Source organism: Gallus gallus, chromosome 1, assembly GCF_016699485.2.
Source record: "Gallus gallus isolate bGalGal1 chromosome 1, bGalGal1.mat.broiler.GRCg7b, whole genome shotgun sequence".
Lineage (NCBI taxonomy): Eukaryota > Metazoa > Chordata > Aves > Galliformes > Phasianidae > Gallus > Gallus gallus.
In genome coordinates this window covers 114347322-114359098 of record NC_052532.1, presented here as the reverse complement: position 1 = coordinate 114359098, position 11777 = coordinate 114347322, and positions in this window count along the sequence as shown.

The following is an 11777-nucleotide window of genomic DNA, read 5'->3' as shown; positions in this document are numbered from 1 at the left end:
CAGAGCAATTAGTCTTGTTGGCATGGAGTTAAACTTTTTCATAACAGCCTATATGTTGCTGTGTTTTAAATTTGTGACAGAAACTGTGCGGATAACAGACCAGTGTTTTAGCTATTGGTGAAAAATGCTTGCACAGTATCAAGGCCTTCTCTAGGTGTAGGAATTTTCCCCAGGCAGCTGTTGATAAGAGACTACACCACAATTATAAACATCTGAAAACCAAAATCTAGAAGGAAAGCTGTTGGCTAGTACCTTTATTATAATGTGTCATTATCACATGTCAGGATACAGCAGTGATTTTCTTTAATTTCCATGTAGTTCATCCCAGGCTTTTATTCCTGTGTTAATCTTTGAACAATCTGAGACCAAACCCAAACATTAGTTTTGCTTGTACATGACTATATAAATAAATTTTGTCATATATAAATTAATAATTTCCTAGTAAACTAACTTTATAACATATCTTTTTAGGTCTAGTGAGGTGTCACAAAATTCATATTATCCATATTATATACACTTTCCCAGAGATGCCAGTCCAAAGTACCCATATTGAAACTGATCAGGGGCAAAGTCATAAGAAAAGTGATTAATGTATTTTTAAAGCAATTAGAAGGTTTTTTTTTTTTTAAGAAATAAAAATGTTTTGACTGAGATTCAATTAATGAGATACATTTTTCTTATTTTCCTGATAGAGATTCTTTAAATCAGTAAAATTCAGTTTTACGACACTATTAATTGCCTGAAATTATATTTTCTATGAGAAGGTATTACCAATGGAAAACTAAGGAAATCTTTATTCAGATCACTGACCAGGATCACAAACTTTAACTCTTCAGATGTTCAAACAGTTTGTATTTTAGATATGAAAAAAACAGGCTCATGTTGCTAAATTAAGTGACACTTTCATGATTTTCAATGATATTTCATACTCCTGTATCATTTTCTCTATGTAAACATGACTTTTTTGTTTTTTGTTTTTTGTTTAGATTTGAATAAAGGTTTGGAATAGTCACATTCACTAATTAAAACCACTTCATATTAGATGATGTTATTGCTTATATAATAAAATTTTTATGTCAGAACAAAACTGTTAGCAAATACTTTAGTACAGAATTCCCACTTCTGCAGTGGCTGTTAGGCACACCAAAATTTCACTGGGTTCCATTAGGTTTTGTTGACAGAATATGGAAGCTTTTGCAATATTCTAGTATCAATTTCTGCAATTTCTGCACCCACACTAACAGCTAACAATAAAACAGGAGAGTGTTTCTTTCTTGTTCTCATTTTGCTTCTAATCTGTATTTGAATTCATTGGGGTACTCTTTAATCAGTTGTTTGTGCTTTTTATAATAGTAGCATCTGGGCTTCTTTGATCTCTCCAAATTGTTTTTATTCTTTATAGTACTCTTTAAAGATATAATTAAAAAACAGAAGCAGACTCTAAAACCATTAAAAAGTGTTATCCTCAAACAATTATAGTGAGAGTTACTCATGACTTCCTGCTTGATATTCAATGATAGGTTTCTTACCTCATCTCATGAAGAAAGGGAGTTCTGCTTTCCCCATTTTACAAACAGATTCATAATCATGTCCAAAATATTGCTGCTTCCAAGTTCCCTTTTGTAGAAATTTCATGTTTTAAAGAGTATTATTGCTCTCACAAGCTAGGATCCTCTATTCAGAATCATTAACCTCTGTTTAACACATAAGTAATCATAGTTTGCTATTTGGAAATCCCGTGAAGACCCCTTCCACCTTGGAACAGCACTGTCATGGAAAATGGGGGTTAGAGTATCATGCTAAAAGGTCATTGATGGAAGAACAACAGCTGTAATTAAGGTGCTGCTGCTAATGTATCCTGAACTGTAATATTGTCAGATTTGGCACTTTTGTATTGCTTATTCTCCAAATTCCTATTGCAGACAGGGAAGTTGGTCCCATGTTGATGCTGGGGGCATAATCTGTATCCAAAGAGAACATTTTCAATTACAGGCAACATCTCGAATTTTATAGGCAAAACAGAGTTATTTTCAGATTTGATCCACAGAGGGAATATGTAGTTATTCATCTGACTTATACATTACATACTTCTGACTTATTACATACTTCCAGAAGATTCATAAATATATTTTACATTCACTGTCATTCTCTTACAATTCCCTGCCTACATGTTATACATGCGTAACTGCTATACAATTTGTGTTTTCATTTGTTCTAGCTAAATAATGTCTGCTACACTTTTCCTCCTCTCTTTGGCAATAATGGACTTCACAGCTAACATGGAAATTAGCAACAGCTGCAAGATTACTTAAAACTATGTGGAAGCCAATTTTTTCCTCAACTTAGTAGCAAGAACATTTTCTTCCTCCATATTCTTCATTATTCTGCTAACATAGTTTGAAATACTTGCTCCTCTTAAACAGTTTAATCTTGGCTTGCTCAGCATCCTAGCATGCAAAAAAGCTGTTCTTAACTATTTTTTCCAAAACGTACAAGAAAAACAAATTGGAAAGCAGTCTTGAGGCTTACATTATAGATTACAGGCTTAATTTATGCTGCAGTCTCAACTAAAGGAAGGATTTAAAGTTCTATAAGAGGAAAAAAAAAAAAAAAAAAAAAAAGGATGATACTAATCAGGAGAAAATTCTACCTTAAAAAACAAACAAACAAACAAACAAACAAACAAAAACAGGACAACTCCCAAAGCTTGCATGACTTGAAATTCTGATCACCCACATCTTGCGTTTCCTATGTTTGGCCTTTATGTCCCATGGAATAATTTCGAACAGAGTTAATTTCCTTCAGTAATAGCTGCTTCACATACTTGTGTGAAATAAAAGTGTGTAGATGAATACTGCCAATATCAGGACCTCCACTTTCAGTTAAGGATGAACAACAATAAATAGTGTACAACTGTTAAATTAAAGGTTGTGTCATAAAGGTGAGTTAATCATAAGGGAGCAGAATCAAAGTTGCATAGATAGCCTTCTTTAAGACATATCAACAAAGAACAGTTTGCCAACGCATTCAGCATAATTTACATTTTTGTTCAGTAATGTATTAACTAGTATTAATTAGTTCATTAGTCAAATTTTTGCTCAGTATTGCAGTGGGTGTTAGTCAAGCAACTGCAGCATCAAGTTCTTTTGTTAAAGCTGATCATAAGATAAGATTTATATTGAAAAAATCATTTGCTTCTTTGTTTCCTCAATTGTAAATTTTTTAAAATTTACTTTCAAACTTTTCTTTTTCTTTTCTTATTTTTTTGACCATGTGACTTCCTGGAATGAAGCACAACAACTGGAAGAAAATTACAAACTTATTTCATATGATGGCATATTTTGAATGTGACACTGTCAAAAATGTCACTGTATTCTGTTGCTAATAGTAAGCAAATACAAGTGCATATATTGCTGTTCAGCTCTATCTGATGACTAGACCCTTGTATTCACTTAAAAGCCTGTTAGTAAATGTACTACGTCTGAAATATGTAATTCCTAAGTTGCTCTGTGCTAGACTAGCACTTTTTCAGTAACAAACCTATGTGTCTTGTAGTGTATATGAATTCAAGTCCACCTTCTCACACATTTTCCTCATGCATCACTTTTCCCCAGCTGACAAAATGATAGTGTTTGGATCTCCCTGTATCTCTGTTTCTCCACCATTACCTTTTCCAAAATTCTGAAATGGCATTTGGTGCAGCCTGCTGATTTCTTGTTCTTTGACATCAACAGTACAAAAATGAAACATCAACAGTGGCAAGAATTGAAAAGTAATTATTTTCATGCAAAATTAAATTAAATTTTGTTTTTCATTTTATATTTATAATTTGTTACTGTTTGCTGCCATTTTCTACACTGATAGATAAGTGTAGATACTTTTTTTCACTACTCAGTTTGTTACCTTTAATTTTAGATCAAGTTGGTTGGTAAAAAAGAGAGTTAATGAAAATCTTTTGAAATTAACAAACATTTAGCATAAAATTATGGTGCCAACTGTGAATTTTCTTATAGTCAGTATAGATCCTTCACCCAGTCTGACTGTGGCAGTCCACAGAAATGTGATTTGTCTCTCATAAGCTTCAAACTATATATTACGGTAAGGCACATTCGTTATTGATCAAGCATGCAGCAATTAAGGCTAAGGCACAAGAAGCCAGATTTCAGAGTCATGTCAGCAGGATAATTTAATTAGGAATTGAGCATAAATTAAGACCAAGGCACCTAAAAGCCAAAACTTCAGTACATGCTAAAAGCAGTAAACTGATGTTTCCTGTTATACTAAAGCACCGCATTCTCCCTTGGTGCCTGATGTCATTATTGGTGCACAGATGGTGAGAGCATGTAGTGTTTAGATTTACTCTGTTCATTCACAAGAGTGTAAGTTTAAAAAATGGTGTTAGTCTAAGCATTATAGCTTCATTTATTCTCTTTTTCACTTCTTTTCCCCCATTTTTCTTTAGCAGGCTAAATAAATCTGAGTTTGCAGTTATCAGAAAGTTCCGTGCACTTTTTAATGAAGGAAAGTGCATGACACCTGGTTAGCAGACATTATAGTCTCTTACAGAACAAGGTAATTAAAATTACAAACCTTAAAAACACATGCAATTTACTCAGTGATTCCTAATGCTCTCTGGAGAGTCATTACAGCTATTGTGCAGGCATGTTATTATAGGGTTATTAGATGTGATCTGTACTTGATCATCTCAGATTACTCTTCTCTGACATGTTGAGTTTGATGAAAACATCTGATAGCTCACTGATTTCACAGATGCTAAAAGCTACAAAAGAGTTTTGTTGTCCAAGTTAACAATAGGAGTGCAATGTTTTTTATCAATCATTTAGGAGATGGATAAGTGATACATTAATAAATATTGCAGGTGATATTAAATGATAAACCTAAGAAAACAAGACAAAAGTAATAAAACTTGACTACATCTTCACTTTGTAAAAGAAACTAGAAGGGTAGTTCAAAAAATAGTCATATATTATCCTCTAATAACAAAGACCAAAGGTCCCTTAGAAAGGCTTTTGAACTTGCATTTAGCGTACCGTGCTGCTGTGCTTTAAATCCAGTATGAGTTATATGATTTCTCATTTAACATGGCTCTCAGTCATGCCATCTACTTCCTCTTGGATGTGCAGGTTACCACACTGTCAACAGAATGAAATCCAGTCCAGGGCATAGGCTAGTTGGCTGCAAAAACCTCATGATGCACATTTCATCTGGAATTAGAATACATTTGCCTATTCCATTCCTTCTCCAGTATTTGGATAACAATATTCATTCATCTGTAAACAGAAGGATGAGTGGGCAGCCTTGTCCAGTACCACATCCCCGCCACTGGCCAGAAGAGTAGCTGATCTGGGATTACTGAGCAAAGAAAACAAACTATCACACTTTCCTAGCATACTGTCCCAGTTTACAGATTGCACCTGAGCTAGCTGTGCTACCTTTCTCTTTATGACAATCTCTCATCTGAGAATTTTTTCAAAGGTGCTTTTCATATACAAATCTTCTTGATATTCGTAACATCCTCAGCAAGGTGTTCCACAATTTGCTTATGCACAATGCAGAAAATTTCTTTTGTATTTAGTGAATCTTCAACATCACTCAGTTTACTTCTCCAGTTTCAGTAATAAAAAACAGTTTGCTTTAAATAGGCAACAAGTTCCTAACTGCTTTCTTCCAGCTACTCCTGTTTTTATGAGTGTCCTTCGTATCTCCCTTTTCTTTCTTTCTCTGAAATCCCTATGAAGTTGTCTATTGATCCAACTCTTTAGACCTTCTCTACACATTTTCTGATTCTACTGTCCGTAGTTTCTTGTATACCTGATGTGGGTTTTTGCAACAGCTTAATATTTTCATCTGTTTACTCAGACCTTTTCTAAAAATCTTAGATGTTCTTTAGAGTACTGAAAAATGAATGTAGGCCAAACGGAACTCTGAATTTTACTTGATGCATGTGTAAAGTTTGGATATTAAGAACAATTTCTTCTCAGAAAGAGTGATGAGGCAGTGACACAGGCTGCCCAGGGAGGTGGTGGAGTCACCATCCCTGGAGGTGTTCAAGAGCTGTGTGGATGTGGCACTGAGTGAGACAGGCAGGGGGCATGGTGTGATGGGCTGGTGGCTGGACTAGATGATCTTAGAGGTCTTTTCAAACTATAATGAATCTGTGTTTCTATGACAGTAAAGCATAACTTATTTTTTATTATATGACATTATATAATAAAATACATATTTTAGGAAATATCATTTTGAATTTCAGGCAAAAGCAAGAAGTGCTGACTACTTTCTTGTTTCCCTTTTCTTAATTGAAAATATCCACTTACTTAGCTACTTCCATCTTTTGGACTACTTGTATATTCTGGAAATAAAATGGCAAACCCATAAAGTGCAGAGAGCTGTAACAAATAGGTATTGATTAATCATCTGAAATGGGTCAATAACAAGCTAGCATGCACTCAGGGACATTTTCTACAGAAGGATTCAGATTCACCTGTGTTACTTTCCACAGCAGCTCAGTTTTGGCAAATATGTATAAATATATATAAATAAATTCATTGCCACAGGAATTCAGACATTATACACCATATTACGGGAACACTATTAGCACCACATTTGCCATTATTTCCCACATTCTTCTGTAATGGGCATTCAATTCATTTGGAAGCACAAGGAAGAGGAGCTGCCAAATTATAGTTGAAACTTTTACCATACTTTATGAAAAAGGAAACCTTGGGATCATGGAAAGCCTCACACGTTTTCTTTCAGATGCATCAGGCTTTGTAGCTAGAATGCAGCTTTCTTGTTCCAATAACCCCGAGGACCGGTGGTTTTGATAAATGGAAGTTTTGTTCTGTATTATCTGTGGCTTGTGTCCTTCCTTCCTCAGTGCCGTGAGTGGCTGAGAGAAAAGATGTCAGTGAAGCCCTTTAATTACAGAGCCAGAACTACACAAAATTCATACTTTCAAAATAACAAGGATTACATAAAAACATTAACAACATGGAATTACAGAATATTGGAAGCAGTGAGCATTACTAAGACTCAGTAAAGGTAAACAACAGTTGCATCTAAACAACTTTACATATGCACAAAAGGTTAGAAGGTAGATAGTTACGTAGTTAACAGCAAAAATAATCCCTGTCCTAATGATGATGTTGCTCCAAAATTAAACCTTTGAGGAAAAAGCTGTCTTCTTGAAAAAAAATACGGATTATTGTTAGCTGCATTGTTCTAGTGCTGCTCACTCTTGCTGTACCAGAATGTTGCTCTGGGGAACTTCCCATATCTCATGGAAACTTGCAATGCAATTCTTCGCTAAGTCAAACCTTAGCAATGTTGGACTTGAGAGAACTAAAGCCACAGCAACAAAACCTTAAGAAAAAGTGAAAACGTGTCTGGTTGTTTTTTTTCTTTGTTTTTTTGTTTTTGGTTTTTTTTACTATGCTTTTGGATCGAAGGAACATAAATCTTCAGATCAACCCTGAAGTACAACATCACATAAAATCAAAGAAAAACATGAAATTTCTTAATGTGATGTCACTGAGCAAAAATTGAAATCAGTATAGGTTGGGTATATTTTTGAATATAAAATGAATACAAACTAGATGAGTTTTGCTTTTAAATTCTGAAATAAATGAAGTGAATCAAGTTTTGTCATGTTTTAAGAGTTTACCACAAAGAGAACTTGGATGTTGAGGCACTTTACCCTGAGATTACCTTCTGAACATCTGCCTTGGCATAGTTCTAACAGGAACCTTTCAGCTGCAGTTGTTGTTGTAAAAAAGCAAATGGAGTTCATGGATGCTGTGGTGATTACAAATCCTATGGCACTTATTAAAAGCCTAGGACCATTAACTTTGGAGACTCATTCAAATTCCCATTAAAATGACTGTCATTAGTTTAGTTTTGACCAGTTGCTGCTCTAGCTGGCTGTCATACTCCTCTTTTAACCATCATAAAGACTAGCAGGATCATTCTTGTTCTGATTCAGTCCTTGGTCAGGTATTTCTTACATAAAACTTGCAAACATCATTGGTATATCTTTTGGTAGGAAAAGCTCGGTCAGAATTTCCAAGTTCTTCACTTTTTAGAATTCCTGTTTCCACATTTCCTGAGAGATTATGCTCCGGAAAGGTGAACTGTGAACACTTACAGCCTTGCTGCTGTCTCATGGCTCTCAAACCCTGCACTGGTACTTCATGTGCCTGCAGAACAGCAATGCAGCCTCCTTCTGTTCCTGAGAGCAACTGATGAGGGGGGTGGGAGACCCTCCTCAGCGTCTAACATGATGGCTTCCCATATATCCTATGACCTGATACAGCTGCCATCTTATATCAGATACACGCTTGGCATCTGACCGGCTGCACCCTAGCATGCAGAGTATGTGCAGTCTCCGTAAGGCTGTACAGTATCTCCCCGTCAGTGTGCTGCATGCCTGCCACTGCTGCAGCACTGAACCAACTCAGCACAGGGTGTGCTTACAGTATCAGTTACAAGTTAAAGATAAGCATCCCAGGCATCCAAGCAAATAAACCCCACCCAGCTACTACTGTGTCAGCTGAACATAGATAAGAGCTCCCTTTTCCTGGACTGCCCTTTCCTGGGTTTCCAGTTCAGCTAACAGTTACAGGAGCTGTAGAGACTGCAGAGGATACTGTCTGGTCCTACATATTGACTCAAACAAGTATTCAGGAACTTCTAAAAGTGAGATTAACAATAACAATAGAACAAGGGGAAATGATTTCAAGCATAAAGAGGGTAGATTTAGGTTGGATATAAGGAAAAAGTCTTTTAAAGTGAGAGTGGTGAGGCACTGGAACAAGTTGCCCAGAGAGGTGTTGGATGCCCCCCCGTCCCTTGAGATTTTCAAAACAAGGCTGGATCAGGCCCCATGCAACCTGATCTAGCTGTGGATGTCCCAGATCATTGCAGGGAGTTGGATTGGGTGACCTTTACAGGTCCCTTCCAACTCTAAGGATTCTACAATTCTATGAATTAAAAAGCAGTCTCACCACATGACAAAAGTTTACTGTTTATGTTTTATTCATGCACACACAAATCGTCTCTGGGCTATTCTTGTCTTGAATACAACAAGTGTGGCTAGTTGCTTTTTCAGGTTTTGAGTACTGCTGACTTCTATCACCATCTCAAGGAAACAGTTTCTTTATTTTGTTGAAATACAAGAAGCAGAAAGAATCATACAAAAAAAAGTGCAATGTTGAGCATATTGCTTTGGGATAGCCTTCAAGTTACTGCAGATCTACTTCAACCTGAGAGTGCCAAAATACAGTGACTCATTGCAGAATCTTGAGAAAAGACAAAATCATCAGTGCTGTATCTCAGCTTTTTTCAGAGACAGACACCTGCTTTGGACAATCAGTTAAAAATTGAGATTTATACAAGAGGACAATTCCATTCTCCCCCCAAAATAGCAAGAAGCTCATCTCTCTTTTCCCTCAAGACAGTGTTGTTTTTTTCCAAGGGGTGCCCTTTATCAGCAGCTGCTTTATGTGGTTATGGAAGAGCTTTACTTTGCTGTTTTACACTGAAGTAGGGAGCTATGTGTCAAAACACATATAATATTCAATTTCTAGTAATGAAATCAAGATCCACATTTCCCCAGAAGCTGTATCCCTGATAGTCATTCTCAGATTGTTAAATATTATTCCACACAGAACATATAAAATGTCAAAGGTGTGGAGAGGACACATTCACTAACTGGAGCTAAAAAAACATTAGCTTGATTCTGTCTGGAGTATCTTTGAGATCACCAGTCAGTATTATCTTTCTAGAGGTTTATGAAGGTTTTATTTAAATGAGTAATTCTAGGTCTCTTGATGTATTTAGGTGAATATATAATATCTTTTTGTAAGAAATACTTTCTCAAATGCAAATAATTATGTTTAATGGAGAAGAAAGTGAATCAACTGTAATAGTCTGTAATATAGAGGAAATGAGTCCACATCATCTCATATGCACTCTAATCCCTTAACCAAACTGTGAGTATCCGCTGCTCAGCAGTAATGGATTCCATTACCTGAAGTATACAGTTCCACTCCTGACCAGTCCCAACACAAACAGGCACCTTGGCTGCAGGAAAGAGATGACTGTAATGTAACCCAATGACAGAAATACAGTCCTGCACAAGGAGCAAGAGGGTGTGGGATCTTCCTGAACAGGCTCAGGGGAAGGAGACTGCAGAAGTGGTCGGATACAACCTGATCTGAGCCTGAGCCCACACAGAGCTATAAGGGTGTCAGTAGAACATTTGGGAGGTCTCCCCAGGTCACGGCAGGATCCACCTTGTGCGTTTACATCAGATGGTAGAGGACATTGTTTTAACTTCTCTTCAATGGCCAAGAGAAAACTAGATCTGGATTCCTCCCACCATTGGGAATATGTAACTTTTTCTTTTTTTAACAGATGTTATGGGTATAAAGGGGATGGGAATATCACTGCATCCTTTGGAAGTGGCATGGCTAGAAGTCTGTATGATAGAAAATATTTTTTGATAAATGCCACGTTAAAAACTGTACCATATGGCTGATGGAAGGGCAAAGCAGTTTATTTTTGGAATCTCTAGCAGTTACACTGTGCAGGTCTCTAGCTGTACTCCACACCCCACAGCACCAGATGATGAATATCAGGGATATATGACATGCATGCTATTTTTTAATTCCTGTAACTGAAACACAATGTGAGGAAATTGCTTTGGGAACAATCATTTACTGGAATTACATGTATTCGTAAAATTAGGCATTATATTATTTAAACACAGATACCTGTAGATTAAATGCATAAAGAAATAATCTTTGTACAACGCTGCAACTCTCTATAGTGTATTTCTGGATACTGCTTTGGCAATTAAAAACTTTGTGAGCAGTTCATTACAGAATAATAAAAATGTGTTAAAATCCATTAGCCCAGATTGAATATATTCATGAAATGGTTCTTTGGTATGATAATGAAACTCACTTCACTTTTTTTCCCTTCTTTTGGAGAGAAATTATTCCACTGGAAAGACAAAATAAATTGAGTAAATTGTGAATAAAATTCAGAATAAATGAAAACAGCTATTTTAAACCAATTCATGCAAGCTTTTTATTTGTGCAGAAACTTACTCCTAATAAAAATACTGTGCCATTCTTCACTCTTAGGGAGAAATCCCAGCCATATAGTAGATGCAAGTTGGATAAACTTGCATTCCCACAGAAGTATCTGGTAAGCAGCTACTGTAAATGCTTATTCTGATACAAAGCTCTAATTTGGGGAAATAAAGCATCTACATGATGGAATTCAATGACTTTTTTTTCTATGTAATTCATCTCTTTCACTGATGATTTCATGCACGTTTTATATGTGAACTTCTTTTCTCTAGCTTACGAACAGCCCAGAGCACAGATAAGAAAGTGTTGTACAGAGGGTGACTGATAAGGTACAATGTGTTGGTTCCTAACAGAAACATAGAAATACAAACCTAGAAAGGAGGGAAGGTCACTGTGATGAAAACATTATTTGCACTCCAAATGTTTGAAAAATGTCTTCAGATTTTAATAAGTAGCCATGGTCTTTTTAGAATCAGTGCCAATTGCTCAATACATTTGAACTAAAAGATACATAAAATTAAGCTATGAAAGCCAATTATGAAATCTTAAATGTCAACTGCTTTGTTTTCCTTGGAACTTGAGATTGTGTGATGCATACTTCAAATTATGTTGACGAATTCCTTTGGAAATCTTTTCCAGCAATCTGCAAAGCCGTTTATT